The sequence below is a fragment of the Artemia sp. Qi Xiang Cuo genome, unplaced genomic scaffold, assembly GCF_049724085.1.
Source record: "Artemia sp. Qi Xiang Cuo unplaced genomic scaffold, ASM4972408v1 HiC_scaffold_23, whole genome shotgun sequence".
Classification (NCBI taxonomy): domain Eukaryota; kingdom Metazoa; phylum Arthropoda; class Branchiopoda; order Anostraca; family Artemiidae; genus Artemia; species Artemia sp. Qi Xiang Cuo.
This window is the reverse complement of record NW_028297432.1, coordinates 7020718-7036770: the sequence shown is the minus strand read 5'-3', so window position 1 is coordinate 7036770 and position 16053 is coordinate 7020718. Positions and strand designations below refer to the sequence as shown.

Genomic DNA, 16053 nt, shown 5'->3' with positions numbered 1-16053 from the left:
TTTGCATTGAATGAGCACTTCTGAAACTTATATGACAAATCTTTTCAAATCAAGTGAATTAATGGAAGAAGAAGAAGCAATTAATGAAACTGTTTGCAGTTACAAACTGTAAGTAAGGAGTAACTCGCCACAAACCTGTAGTTACCAAATCTTAATTTAAAAAGAACATTTGCCCCCATGATTTGTTTTAAATATTAATATACACTATTTCCGACAGAATGTAATCCTGTAAAATAACCCCACCCTGTCTCTCCTTCCCAAATGCTTTGATCATTTTTATTGGGGGAGGGGGCTAATAATTTGATCATTATTTAAAATTAAAGTTTCTAAAACATTTTTGTATAGATATCTAGTACAAGATGGGCGAAAAGGGTTTGTGTGAAAAAAAGTCTTTATCGTACTCAAGAAAGATTTCATATTCAAGATAGAAGGCTTAACAGTAATCTTATGCTAAAGAGATCTAGTATCAGCAAATCCACAATTGGATTATGACTTTACAACTTAAGAGAGCATGGAAGCTATCAAACAGCGTTTTTCTGTATGGAGGTTACCTCAATGTCCATCTTGTCCATCCCTTACCTCAATGTCCATCCTGTAAATCCTCCACTAAGAATGAATTGCCTAGCCTCTAAATCTTGTCTTTAACTGTTTTAGCCAACTCCGAAAGTTTTTCTCCCACTGCAATGCCGTCTTCTTTTAATAATTGTTTGATGCAAGTGGCTCTGGCCAAAAACTGTTCACAACCTTTTGAAGAACCTGTCAAGAAGGTTTTGAAGAATTCACCTATGGATCTTTTTTCTGGTGTCTGTACTGTCGGATTATTATTCTCAATGTTTAGTCTTTGGGAAAAGAGAGAAATTTGCCTGAAAATTATTCTATTGTTTTATGGAGCTTATCATAGTAAAGAACGATGTGGCCACAATGTGCTTTTTTTTCTTCTTCTTTCTTCGACAGACACTTAGTATCGAAGGAGTTGTCGTATTGCTTAACCGAGATAGAGTTACAGGAAAAGATATAGAGGAAAATGAAAAAGTTTGTGATACCTTGGATGTGAAGGAAGATTTTTTTTTGTGAGGAAGAATTAGCAACAGTACTAAAAGGATTAAAAAATAATAAGGCTCCAGGTGCTGATAGGGTTGTAAATGAGTTTCTTGAAGATTATGAATATGATTTGTGAAAAAGGGGAAGTACCTAACGATTTTTGGAAAACCTTAATTAAGCCACTTTTTAAGAAAGGTGATAAAAGTGAGTGTGGTAATTATCGAGGCATTAGTCTGGTCTCTGTAGGTAGTAAATTACTTAGTAGTGTGATACTTTTTAGACTGAGAGATGCCATAGGCAAAGTTTTAAGAGAAGAGCAGTGCGGTTTTAAAAAAGGTAGAGGATTTGTCAACCAAATTATCACTCTTAGGCTAATAATTGAAAAGTGCCTGAGTTTCAAAAGACATTTAGTCCTCAGTTTTAAAGATTATGAGGAAGCGTTCAATTCTGTTGATAGAAGAGCTTTAGTAAAGGTTTTATCCTTGTATGGTATACCAGACAAATACATTAAAGTGATTAGTGCTATGTATGAGAATAACACTGCTGCGGTTAAGGTAGAAAATAAGGTTAGCAGCTGGTTTTGTATTAAATCAGGAGTTAAGCAGGGTTGTGTTTTATCCCCCTTTGTATGGATTATTTTGATGGACTTTGTTTTAAGGAGCACAAGAAAGGCAATGGGAGACCACGGAATCAAATGGGGAGGAAAAAGTCTCCTGTACTTGGATTATGCTGATGATTTAAGCATCCTAGATGAAAGTGTGAGCAAAATGAATGCAGTTTTAGAGGTTTTGCGAGTTCAGGGTACTAGAATTGGTTTGAAAACTAATGTTAGGAAGACTAAGTCACTAAGGCTAGGAATAAGTGAAGATGAAAAGGTGACGTTGGGTAATGAAAAGATTGATCAGGTGGGCAGCTTCATTTACCTTGGTAGTATTATTAGTAAAGATGGTGGGAGCAATGAAGATGTTAAATATAGAATAGCCCAGGCTCAGGGTGTTTTTTCACAGTTAAAAAAAGTCTGGAAGAATAGGAAGATAAGTCTGCAAACCAAAAGTAGAATATTAGAAGCTACAGTGATAAAAGTGGTTAAATATTGCTCTGAATCAAGGGCGCTTCGAAAAGCAGAAGAAGATTTGCTAGATGTTTTCCAGAGAAATTGCTTAAGGATTATTCTGGGCACCCGGCTGACTGACCGTATTTCAAACAATTGGCTATACAAAAAATGTGGTTCCATACCGCTCTCTAGGGCTATAATGAAAGAAAGGTTGAGGTGGCTAGGGCACGTTGCGCAGATGAAGGATGACAGACTGTCGAAGATTGTTCTTTTCGGCCAACCATCTAGGGCTAAACGGAAAGCAGGTCGTCCCCGTCTGGGGCGAGAGGACGTCATAAAGAAAGATATAAAGGAAATGGGAACTTCGTGGGTGGTTGTAAAAAGAGAGGCTTTGAATCGATTGGGGTAGAGGAGGAGCGTGCGTAGCGGTGTTGGCCTCAGGCGGCTTGGTGCTGCGATGAGTTGTTAGTAGTAGTAGTAGTAGTAGTGCCCTTTTTAATAGTCGAAAGTGATTGGAGGGCACCTAGCCCCCCCACGTCCATCATTCCCCCAAACACATCCAATCAAAATTTTGAGATAGCCTTTTTATTCAGCGTAGTGGATTTCCAGATAGAAAACATCTTTTCGATGAGGACAATCCCTCACAACCTTTAGAGGCAAGGGTTTCAAGTTATGCCCTGAGGGCATGTAAGAACAATGTTGGCATAATGTACCATATATTATTTTTTACTTTAAAGCAGGGCACTTCATATGGAAGGGGTCGTCGTAGAAACTTCAAAACGGGCTCATTCGATTGGAAATCGAGAGTTCTAGGGCCTCCTCTCGAGAGAGGAGGAGCGTGCAAAGCTGTGTTGGCCTCAGGCGGCTTGGTGCTGCGGTGAATTGTTAGTAGTAGTAGTAGTAGTACCCTTTTTTATAGTCGAAAGTGATTGGAGGGCAACAAGCCTCCCACGCCCATCATTCCCCCAAACACATCCAATCAAAATTTCGAGATAGCCATTTTGTTCAGCGTAGGTGATTTCCAAATAGAAAATGTATTTTTGAGGAAGATACTCCCCCACAATCCTCAGGGCCAGGGTTTTAAGTTATGGCCTGGGGACATATAAGGTTTTTATAGAAGGCGTCGTCGTAGCAACTTCAAAACAGGCTCATTTCATTGGAAATTTGAAGGGCTAGTACCCTTTCTAATAGTAGAAAATGATTGGAGGGCAACTAGCCCCCCAACGGCCATCAATCCCCCAAACACATCCAATTTTAAGTTATGCCCTGGGGGCATATAAGATTTTTATAGAAGGCGTTGTCACAGACACTTCAAAAAAGGCTCATTCAATTGGAAACTCAAAGGGCTAGTGCCCTTTTTAATAGTCGAAAGTGATTGGAGGGCAACTAGCTCCCCCCACGCCCATCATTTCCCCAAACACATCCAATCAAAATTTTGAGATTGCCATTTTGTTCAGCGTATTTGATTTCCAGATAGAAAATATGTTTATGAGGAGGACACTCCCCCACAAACCTCAGTGCAAGGGTTTTAAGTTATTCCCTGAGGGCATATAAAAACGATCTTGGCACAATGTACTATTTATTTATTTTTTTTCTTTAGAGCTGGGCACTTCTTAGGGAAGTTGTCGTCGTAAAAACTTCAAAAGGGGCTCATTCGATTGGAAACTGCGAGTTCTTATGCCCTTTTTAATAGTCGAAAGTGATTGGAGGGCAACTAGCCCCCCCCCATGTGCCCATCTTTCTCCTGAATACATCCAGTCAAAATTTTGAGATAGCCATTTTGTTCAGCGTAAATGATTTCCAGATAGAAAATATATTTTTGAGGAGGACACTCTCCCACAACCCTCAGGGCAAGGGTTTTAAGTTATGCCCGGGGGTATATAAGGTTTTTATAGAAGGCGTTGTCGTAGAAACTTCAAAACAGGCTCATTCGACTGGAAATTCGAAAGGGCTAGTACCCTTTTTAAAACTCGAAAGTGATTGGGGGACAACAATCCCCCCCCCCCCGCCCATTATTCTCCACAACGCATCCAATCAAAATTTTGAGATAGCCATTTTGTTCAGCGTAGTTGATTTCCAGAGCCAAAATATGCTTTTTAGGAGGAAACTCCCCCACAACCCTCAGGGCAAGGGTTTTAAGTTATGCCCTGGGGTCATATAAGATTTATAAAGAAGGCGTTGTCGTAGAAACTTCAAAAAAGCTCATTCGATTGGAAATTCAAAGGACTAGTGTCCTTTTTAATAGTCAAAACTGATTGGAGGGCAACTAGTCCCCCTTCACGCTTATCATTCCCCCAAACACATCCAATAAAAATTTTGAGATAGCCATTTTGTTCAGCGTAGTAGATATCCGCATAGAAAATATGTTTATGAGGAGGACACTCCCCCACAACCCTAGGGGCAAGGGTTTTAAGTTATGTCCTGAGGGCATTTAAGAATAATGTTGGCACAATGCACTATGTATTATTTTTTTCCTTTATAGCAGGGCACTTCATGTGGAAGGGGTCGTCGTAGGAGCTCATTCAATTGAAAATTGAGAGTTCTAGTTCTATTTTTAATAGTCGAAAGTGACCCCACGCCCATAATTCCCCCAAACACATCCAATCAAAATTTTGAGATAGCTATTTTGTTCAGCGTAGTTGATATCCAGATAAAAAATATGTTTTTGTGGAGGACACACCCCCAGAGCCCTCAGGACGTTGTCGTAAAAACTTCAAAACAAGCTCATTCATTTGGAAATTCGAAGGGCTAGAATCCTTTTTAATGGTCGAAAGTGATTGGAGGGCAATCACTCGAATCATCCAAAGTGATTCGGAAGCAATTTTTGCTTCCATAACACATAAATTTGTTTTTGGACACATGCCTATTCTTCCCCCAACGTCTCGAGAATCTTCTGGGGCGTTCTGAAACTTCCTTTCGTTTTCATACAATTGTCTATTTTTAGAATCCCTCCCCCCTCTGGTGTCCCCCCCCCAAAAAAAATCCAAAGCAGATGTCTGGCGGAACTTGTCACAAAACTATTCTGGAAGTAACAAGAAAAGGTTACAATTTCTAAATGTAATATGAAGATTACTGAACCAGGCTGAAGGCTAGTAAACCAGCTAGTAAGCTAGTAAACTAGTAATTATTTTTTTTTTTTGGGGGGGGGGGAGGGTGAATTAGCCAAAAATAAGAAAACCAGGCAAGACACGTGAAAATTATCCTCTACTAACCAAGTTGTTTAAACAAGCGACAAGGGGCGGTGGGTACTTTACTGTCTTCAGCCTGAATTTTCCTTTGCAATCGCTTTTGGTGATAGTCTAGGAGTGACACTACCCTTCCCTGCAGGGGCAGATCCAGGATTTTTTTAGGGGGGGAGGGCGCAAAATAGGTTGATCCGATAAACTTGCGTTAGGAGCAGGTTTAATTAACGCAAACTTGAGTGAATTAAGTAAATTACACTACTTTATACTACACTAGGGGGGGATGCCCCCTTGCCCCCCCCCCTCTGGATCCGCCACTGCTTCCCTGTCCCTAAAGCATGTACTCGGGATTTTTTTCTTGGGGGGGGGGGGGTAAAGAAACAAATTATATTTGATAATATGAATGTGATAATGCAGGGGGCAGGCCCCTGGGGCCCCTTCTCCTTTTTACTTCCCAGCTGTGACTACACCATTAAGAAACCCAAGAGAAAAAAGGAGGTTTTATTCCAATAAAATAAACTTTTCTCTCATAGAAATATCAAATAAGGTATTGGTTTGACCTTTAGAAACCCGGCCTATCTTGTTCTATGGAATGTTCTTTTCCAAAAATTTGCAATTTGATCCCACCATGACACTCAAGACAAAAAATTGGCGCTTCAAAAACCTATTTAAAAATGTTTTTTCATAGGCAGCGCTGTAGCGCTGCCTAAGTAAAGAGCTATGTGGGAAAAATGTGTTTTATCTCTATACCCGGGCACTTCGTATCGAAGGAGTTGTCAAATAAACTTCTAAAAGTGCTCATTCGATTGTAAATTTGAGTGGCTAGTTCCCTTTTTAATAGTCAAAAGTGATTGGAGGGCAACTAGCCCCCCCCCCCCACCACCCATAATTCCTCCAAGCACATCCAATCAAAATTTTGAGATAGCCATTTTTTTAGCGTAGTTGATTTCCAGACAGAAAGTATGTTTTTGAGGAGGATACTCCCCCAAAACCCTCAGGGCAAGGGTTTTAAGTTATGCCCTGGGGGCATAAAAGGTTTTATAGAAGGCGTTGTCGTAGAAACTTAAAAAAAGGCTCATTCGATTGGAAATTCAATGGGCTAGTGACCTTTTTAATAGTTGAAAGTGATTGGAGGGCAACTAGCCCCCCCCCCCCGCCCATCATTCCCCGAAACACATCCAATCAAAACTTTAAGATTGTCATTTTATTCAACGTAGTTGAAAGTTTTGGAAATTAGGTCTTTAAGGATGACAACCCCTCCCCCCACAGCCCTCAGGCAAGGGGGTGTAAGTTATGCCCTGGGAGGCATATGAAGTTTTTATTGAAAGCGTTGTCGTAAAACTTTCAAAAGGGCTCATTCAATTTGAAATTGAAAGGGCTAGTGCCTTTTTTATTAGTTGAAAGTGACTGGACAGAGACTAACGCCCCTCTCTTACCCACCATTTTCCAAAACACATCAAATTAAAATTTTGAGATATCCATTTTGTTCAACGTAGTTGAACGTTCTGGAACTTAGGTCTTTTAGGATGATAACCCCCTCAGAGCCCTCAGTGCAAGGATTGCAAGTTACGCCCTAGGGACATATAGGGTTTATATAGAAAATGGTTGTATAAATCATAGGCAGCGTGATCGCGCTGCCTAATTAAAGAAGGGGACACTCGAGAACGAGACAAGAAAGGGGACTAAGTAAAGAGGAGGACACTCCCCCACAACCCTCAGGGCAAGGGTTTTAAGTTATGCCCTGGGGGCTTATAAGTACGATGTTGGCACAATATATTATTTATTAATTTTTTTCTTTAGAGCAGGGCACTTCGTATTGAAGAAGTTGTCACAGAAACTTCGAAAAGCGCTCATTTAATTGGAAATTGGAGCGGCTTGAGACCTTTTTGATATTCGAAAGTGATTGGAAGACAACTAACACCCCTTCCACACCCACCATTTCAAGAAACATATCCAATCAAAATTATGGGATAGCCATTTTGTCGAACTTAGCTGATTTCTAGATAGAAATTATGTTCTTGAGGACACTCCTACACAGCCCTTAGGGCAAGGGTTGTAAGTCATGCCCTGGGGGCATATAAGGTTTTTTATAGAAGGCATTGTCGTATAAACTTTAAAAAAGGCTCATTCGATTGGAAATTCAAAGAGCTTTTGCCCTTTTTAATATTCAAAAGTGATTAAAGGGCAACTAACCCGCCTGTCACGCCCACCTTGTCTCCAAACACTTCTAATCAACTCTTTGAGATAGCCATTTTGTTCAACGTAGTTGAACGTTCTGGAAATTAGGTCTTTTAGGAAGATAACCCCCTCAGAGCCCTCAGTGCAAGGATTGCAAGTTACGCCCTAGGGACATATAGGGTTTATATAGAAAATGGTTGTATAAATCATAGGCAGCGTGATCGCGCTGCCTAATTAAAGAAGGGGACACTCGAGAACGGGACAAGAAACGGGACTAAGTAAAGAGGAGGACACTCCTCCACAACCCTCAGGGCAAGGGTTTTAAGTTATGCCCTGGGGGCATATAAAAACGGTATTGGCACAATGTATTATTTATTAATTTTTTCCTTTAGAGCAGGGCACTTCGTATCGAAGAAGATGTCACAGAAACTTCGAAAAGCGCTCATTTAATTGGAAATTGGAGCGGCTTGAGACCTTTTTGATATTCGAAAGTGATTGGAAGGCAACTAACACCCCTTCCACACCCACCATTTCAAGAAACCTATCCAATCAAAATTATGGGATAGCCATTTTGTTGAACTTAGCTGATTTCTGGATAGAAATTATGTTCTTGAGGACACTCCTACACAGCCCTTAGGGCAAGGGTTGTAAGTCATGCCCTGGGGGCATATAAGGTTTTTTATAGAAGGCATTGTCGTATAAACTTTAAAAAAGGCTCATTCGATTGGAAATTCAAAGAGCTTTTGCCCTTTTTAATATTCAAAAGTGATTAAAGGGCAACTAACCCGCCTGTCACGCCCACCTTTTCTCCAAACACTTTTAATCAACTCTTTGAGATAGCCATTTTGTTCAACGTAGTTTTAAGTTCTGAAAATTAGGTCTTTGAGGATGACAACGCCCCCACAGCCCTCAGGGCAAGGGTTGTAAATTATACCCTGGGGGCGTATTAGCTTTTTATTGAAAGCGGAAGATTTTCAAAAGGGCTCATCCAATTGGAAATTGAAAGGGCTAGTGTATTGTTTAATAGTTGAAAGTGATTGGAGAGCGACTAACGCCCCTCTCACGCCCACCATTTACAAAAACACATCCAATAAAGATTTTGATATAGTCATTTTGTTCCACGCAGTTCAAACTTAAGGGAAATTATACCTTTGAGCAGGACACTCCCCCCACAGTCTTCAGAGCAAGGGTTATAATTTATACCCTGGGGCATATAAGGTTTTTATTGAAATCTTTGCTGCAGAAACTTGAAAAAAGGCTCATTCGATATAAAATTCAAAGGGCTAGTACCATTTTTAATGGACGAAAGTGATTAGGGATATTTATAGTGATTATTTATAGTGAAAGTGATTAGTGATTTTTATAGTAAAGATCGATATGGGTATAATGTATTATTTTTTTGTTGTTGTTGTTGTTTAGACCTGGGCACTTCGTATCGAAGGAGTTGTCGTGGGATTTTTGAAAAGGGTTCATTCGAAAATAGAAAGGGCTGAAAATAGAAAGGGCTGATGCCCTTTTTAATAGTCGAAAGTGATTGGAGGGCAACTAATCCCCCTCCCACTCCCACCCAGCCAATTGCCCATTATTTTTAAAAACTAGATTTTGCCTTAAGATTAAATCAAAATGCACTTTGTTAATGCTAATTCCCAATAAGGCATCTCAGCAGTATCCCAAAAACGACTGAGGGTATTATGTTCAAACTTTCGGGGCTACTTCTTCTCTTAAAATTTAACCAAATCAAAATAGCGTAAGTGTATCCAAGCTATCAAAGAAAGTAAACAGACTTAGATAATTTCAGAGACCAAACTGCCTTTCCATGACGATAAATAAAAGTTCAAATAGGGATAAAATCCTTTTAATAGACAGTGATAGAAATTCACAAAAATACAAGACGGTCATTATAGCTGATGACGGTCACTGTATATGTGACCGAAATATCTCATATTTTTGTGAATTTCTATCACTGTCTATTAAAAGGATTTTATCCCTATTTGAACTTTTATTTATAGTAAACAGACTTTTTTGCGAATGGTATCAAGTTTTCCATTTCAGGTCAACTAGAGGAGATATAAAACTAAATTAAACAGTACTATTTGTGTCTAGATTTTTAAAAGGGTGTATGTTGTTAAAAATTGCTGAAAATTTTTCTGCAGCATACAAATAGCAGGCCAAACTACTAAGTCTCAAAAAACGAAGAGATTTAATGTATTATTTTATTTTTCTCTCAAAAGACTATGTCAACATAAAACGAACAAAATTAATTAAAAAACAGTTTTTCCACATAATAAGTTTTTCAAAGAAAAGTAAAGAACTCTATTCAACGAAAAATGAGCAAAAATAAAATCGAATAATCTACCAAGCGTGAAACTACCACAAATCAGCATCGATAAATAAATGAAACCCAAAACGAACAGAAATTACAATAAATAACCGAGTCAAACTCCAAACGAGCAGATATTAACATAAGTTGGACGCAAAACCCTTATGCCTTCACAAGGCCAGAACAAAATTTGCACTTTACTGAAAAAATACAAATGAATGCACATTGTCAGTTTAATATACATATACTGATATTTAGTAATCAAAATGTTAATATTATTTGATTAATTAAAGTTATAAAAGTAAAAATATATATATTTTTCTCAGTAAAGTGCAAATTTTGTTCTGGCCTTGGGAAGGCATAGGGGGTTTTGCGCCCAACTTTTCTCTTGTGAAAAGGTACAATGGTCGCTGTGGTACAATGGTCGCTGTTCCTGACTGTCAGGCGGAAGATCCAGGTTCACTTCCCTGTCAGAGAAAATTTTTTATATACTGAATTTAAAGTTTGAAAAAGAAACTCAGTTTCTTTTTTAAATCCAATCTATTAAATCCTTCGGCTCAAGAGGCGTCTCAAGAAGAATATCACAGTCGGCCTTCAGGTCACAGGTAATTCTCCACTGCTTTGATAACATGCCGTATACCCGCATGCTCGAAGAAAAGTTGAAAAAAGAAAATCTTACTGTGCATTTGATTTGAGTATTCAGGAATTAAAAGCCTTAACACAAGAATCTTCAAAAACGGAGGGTTTGGGAGGTGGCAGCCCCCCATATTTAACTCCTGAAAATATCAGCTAACAGTTAGTCAAGCAATAATAATTAATAAACTGTACAAAAACTTGCAGAAATTATTTGAAAAAAACTACGTTTTCTAAAGAGTTAAAGAGGCTGAGTCACAAGTTTGAACCTTAAAATGTGCAGGCATTAGGAGATGCAGTTGGTGGGCTGCCACTCCCCAAACCCCCACTTCCGTATATGAAAGGGGATGTGCCCTCCTCAACGCCTCGCTCTTTACGCTAAAGTTTGACTTTCTCACAACTCTTTTTTTTAAACAATAAAAACTTTAGTGTAAAGAGCGAGGCGTTGAGGAGGGCACAGCCCCTTTCATATACGGAAGCGGGGGTTTTGGGGTCGGCAGCCAACCAACTGCACCTCCTAATCCCTGTACGTTTTAAGGTCCGAACTTCTGACTCAGCCTCATTAACTCTTTAGAAAACGTAGTTTTTTTCAAATAATAAGTATATATGGTCCAGATTTGCTGAGGCAGCTCACTAGTATTCTGATGAAAAACCCAGAGACCAGTCCTAAAAGTAAGAGTAGGCTACACTCCAGGTACATTTGGGTCACTTTGAATTACATTAAAACTGCAGAAATAGCTTTAAAGGTAAAGTGATTATTGGATAGAAAGAAAGGTGATTAGTCTTACTATGAGCAAATTACAAAGCTTGGTGACCATCTTGAAAATAGCCGATTTCACAGAAATATTGAATGAGCTCAAAATCCCAAAATATCAAAATCTTATAGCTCTTAAACTTGTCAAATCTGGTTTGGATGTTCAAAAGGCCACAATGCCTATTTACTTTTTTGCCCAGTGTATTTGTGAACTACCAAAACTAAGATATTTTAATATGTTCTGAATTCTGCTCATAGGATGTTTACAATCTTTGCTATGCAATTTAAACAGTGGATGCTTAGAACGCTGTGATCTAAACAGAGCAGATTTGGTATCCCTTGTAGGACCAATCCATGCCAAATCTTTGATACTTCTTGACATTAGTCCGAAAAAGTGCCTGGTCCCGACCTGTACAACGTCTATTTAAGAATGTCTTTGCACATTGTCTGGGACTTATGCGAAGTCCACGATGTGTATGTTGCCTGTAGTCCATGAATTTTGTTTATGGCATTCGTTAGGGGTTGTTGTTAGCAGTATGCTTATATTGAATTTGCTTAGACATATAGGAATCTCCATGTTATTTGCTTAGACGTATAGGAAAAGCATTTCCAGAGCATGTACCTATGGATTTGGGTGGATTCCAGAGCATGTACTTATGGATTTGGGTGGATTATGTTCCCTCCTATGCTATTATAAGGGCTTATGTTCCCTCCCATGCTATTCTACAGCACCATGTTCCCAACCATGCTATTCTAAGGGATTTATGTTCCCACCCATGCTATTCTATAGTACCATGTTCCTTTCTATGCTAGTATAAGGGCTTATGTTCCCTCCCATGTTATTTTAAGGGCTTATGTTCCCTCCCATGCTATTCTAAGGGTTTATGTTCCCTCTCATGCTATTCTATAGCGCTATGTTCCATCCATTGTTATTCTATGGGACCTCTACACCTGATTAAACACGTTATGAAACTACGTTCTATTTGCTCATGCTCCGTTGGTACCATTCCAAACGAGTGGGGATTCCCCTCCTGTTCCTAAACATTGCAAAAAAGATAGCAGTATGAACGGGAATTCCCCACACAAATTTGTTTCAACTCCAAGTTTTTCAACCAGACTGGTTTTTTCGAGCTGACAGCTGTTTTTTAGGCAGCCAATCAGAGAACTGCTTAACAATTCGTCATTGAAATTCCGTAAAAAACGTTCATGCACTACAATTTAATTTCCATTATGTTTTACCATATCGAACATAATACACTGAAATTTATTGATTTTGAAAACAATGGATATTTCATTTGTCAATGTGAGTATAGTTTACTCAATTTCTTAGATAAAAAGCATATATTTCCAGATAAAAAAATCTTTTTTGTTGTGCTTTACTTTGTCACAATTACATTCTGTTGATTTTCAAAGTTAATTTTGAATTTCTTTCGTTCAAATGCAAGAGTTGGAATATTTCACTAGTGTCTTGTTGTGCTTTACCTTGTCACAGTTACATTCTCTTGATTTTTCGAAGTTCATTTTGAATTTCTTTCGTGAAATGCAAGAGTTGGAATATTTCAGTAGTGTTTTGTCGTGGTTTACCTTGTCACACTTACATTCTCTTGATTTTTCAAAGTTCATTTTGGATTTTTTTCGTTGAAATTCAAGAGTTGGAATATTTCAGTAGTGTTTTGTTGTGGTTTACCTTGTCACAGTTACATTCTTTTGACTTTTCAAAGTTCCTTTTGGATTTCTTTCGTTGAAATGCAAGAGTTGGAATATTTCAGTAGTGTTTTGTTGTGCTTTACCCTGTCACAGTTGCATTCTCTTGATTTTTCAAAGTTCATTTTGGATTTCTTCCTTGAAATGCAAGAGTTGGAACATTTCAGTAGTGTCTTATCGTGGTTTACCTTGTCACACCTACATTCTCATGATTTTTCAACGTTAGTTTTGGATTTCTTCCGTTGAAACGCAAGAGTTGGAATATTTCCGTTGTGACTTGTTGCGCTTTACCTTGTCACAGTTAAATTCTCTTAATTTTTCGTAGTTCACTTTGAATTTATGTCGTTAAATGCGAAGAGTTGGAATATTTCAGTAGTGTTCTGTTGTGCTTTACCGTGTCACAGTTACATTCTTTTGATTTTCATAGTTCATTTTGAATTTCTCTCATTGAAATGCAAGAGTTGGAATATTTCAGTAGTGTTTTGTTTTGCTTTACCTTGTCACAGTTACATTCTCTTAATTTTTCAAAGTTCATTTTGAATTTATTTCGTGAAATGCAAGAATTGAAATATTTCAGTAGTGTCTTGTCGTGGTTTACCTTGTCACAGCTACATTCTCATGATTTTTCAAAGTCCATTTTGGATTTCTTTCGTTGAAATGCAAGAGTTGGAATATTTCAGTAGTGACTTGTTGTGCTTTACCTTGTCACATTTACATTTTCTTGATTTTTCGAAGTTCATTTTGAATTTCTGTCGTTAAATGCAAGAGTTGGAATATTTCAGTAGTGTTTTGTTGTGCTTTACCTTGTCACAGTTACATTCTGATGATTTTCATAGTTTATTTTGAATTTCTTTCATTGAATTGCAAGAGATGGAATATTTCAGTAGTGTTTTGTTGTGCTTTACCTTGTCACAGTTACATTCTCGTGATTTTTCAAAGTTCATTTTGGATATCTTCCTTGAAATGCAAGAGTTGGAATATTTCAGTAGTGTCTTGTCGTGGTTTACCTTGTCACAGCTACATTCTCAAGATTTTTCAAAGTTCATTTTGGATTTCTTTCGTTGAAATGCAAGAGTTTGAATATTTCAGTAGTGACTTGTTGTGCTTTACTTTGTCAGAGTTACAATCTCTTAATTTTTCGAAGTTCATTTTGAATTTCTGTCGTGAAATGCAAGAGTTGGAATATTTCAGTAGTGTTTTGTTGTGCTTTGCCTTGTCACAGTTACATTCTGTTGATTTTCATAGTTCATTTTGAATTTCTTTCATTGAAATGCAAGAGTTGGAATATTTCAGTAGTGTTTTGTTGTGCTTTACCTTGTCACAGTTACATTCTCTTAATTTTTCAAAGTTCGTTTTGAATTTCTTTCGTGAAATGCAAGAATTGGAATATTTCAGTAGTGTCTTGTCGTGGATTACCTTGTCACAGCTATATTCTCATGATTTTTCAAAGTTCATTTTGGATTTCTTTCGTTGAAATGCAAGAGTTGGAATATTTCAGTAGTGACTTGTTGTGCTTTACCTTGTCACAGTTACATTCTCTTGATTTTTCCAAGTTCATTTTGAATTTCTGTCGTGAAATGCAAGAGTTGGAATATTTCAGTAGTGTTTTTTGTGCTTTATCTTGTCACAGTTATTTTCTGTTGATTTTCATAGTTCATTTTGAATTTCTTTCATTGAAATGCAAGAGTTGGTATATTTCAGTAGTGTTTTGTTGTGCTTTACCTTGTCACAGTTACATTCTCTTTGGATTTCTTTCGTTCAAATGCAAGAGTTGGTATATTTCAGTAGTGACTTGTTGCGCTTTACCTTGTCACAGTTACATTCTCTTGATTTTTCGATGTTCATTTTGAATTTCTGTCGTGAAATGCAAGAGTTGGAATATTTCAGTAGTGTTTTGTTGTGCTTTAACTTGTCACAGTTACATTCTGATGATTTTCATAGTTCATTTTGAATTTCTTTCATTTAAATTCAAGAGTTGGAATATTTCAGTAGTGTTTTGTTGTGCTTTACATTGTCACAGTTACATTCTCTTAATTTTACAAAGTTCATTTTGAATTTCTTTCGTGAAATGCAAGAATTGGAATATCGTTTCTTCAACCGAAAGTAAGGAGCAACATCAAAACTTAAAAACGGAAAGAAAATAGAGGCTGTTTCCAAAAGATTTAGGATTCATTAACTTTAGTGTTGCCAGTCAAAAGCTATAATTTGAGAAAATTGCCTGATTATCGAAAAATGAAGAAACACCTTCCAAAAGTCGACAGGAATGGGATTGTCTTGAGGGGGAATTTTCCATGGAGGAGGTGGAGGGTATTTTTACGTGAAAACAACTTCAACCATGCCCAGCCCCCCGCGATCAGAAATTAAATTATAAAAAAGTTTTTTCAACTGAAAGTAAGGAGCAAAATCAAAACTTAAAAACGGACAGAAAATAGAGGCTATTTCCAAAAGATTTAGGATTCATTAACATTTTCAACTTTATTTATTTTTTTTCTTTTTTACATATCTTAAAATGTCAAAATATGCTTACGGGTCTAACAATTGTGCTCTATGATTGGTCAGAGACACGAGGTGGCTTTCCCACTGGTATTCTATGACCGGTTATCGACACTAGCTAGTCTATTGCATGTATTAAATCAGTCTTTTTTACGCAGTGGAACGATAAACACATAAGTAATATCTTTAAAAAAAAGTGAAGATGGAATATTTTAATAGAGTGTTTTCACATAACAAGGTTATTGTAGCATTGAATGCCGACAAGGAGAAGTATTTAAACTATGAAACAAGTACAAGTGGTAGCACTATTGGAAATGTATGCATGCATTGTCATGACAGTAAGGAATTAAATTTCTTTGGAATACCGAAAACATTCAACTGTTATGATGGTGGTTATGCGAGATTAAGGTCTCTAGAGATGATTGCACTCAAAGATAATGCTAACATAAAAATAATTGTTGATGATAGAGGACAACTCCTTGCTACTGCTGCAGGTAACACATTACCTACGGATACACCCAATCATCAGCTTTCGGGTATTAGCATTCAACGGAAGGCTAATAAAAGAAAGGCTTACTCTGCTAGTAATATCGTAAACCATATCTTGTTTACGTGCCGAAACTTTTATCTGTGTAAAAATAATGTGTTAATAGACAGTGAAATTGCCAGAAAAACAAAAATGGTATTGTCAAAA

The 16053-nt window shown here is 37.6% G+C and overlaps 1 pseudogene; it reads left to right on the top strand.

Moving 5' to 3' along the window:
• Window positions 1-359: 359 nt before the first annotated feature.
• On the top strand, window positions 360-11590 carry LOC148939009 (uncharacterized; annotated as a pseudogene).
• The last annotated feature ends 4463 nt before the right edge of the window (window positions 11591-16053 follow it).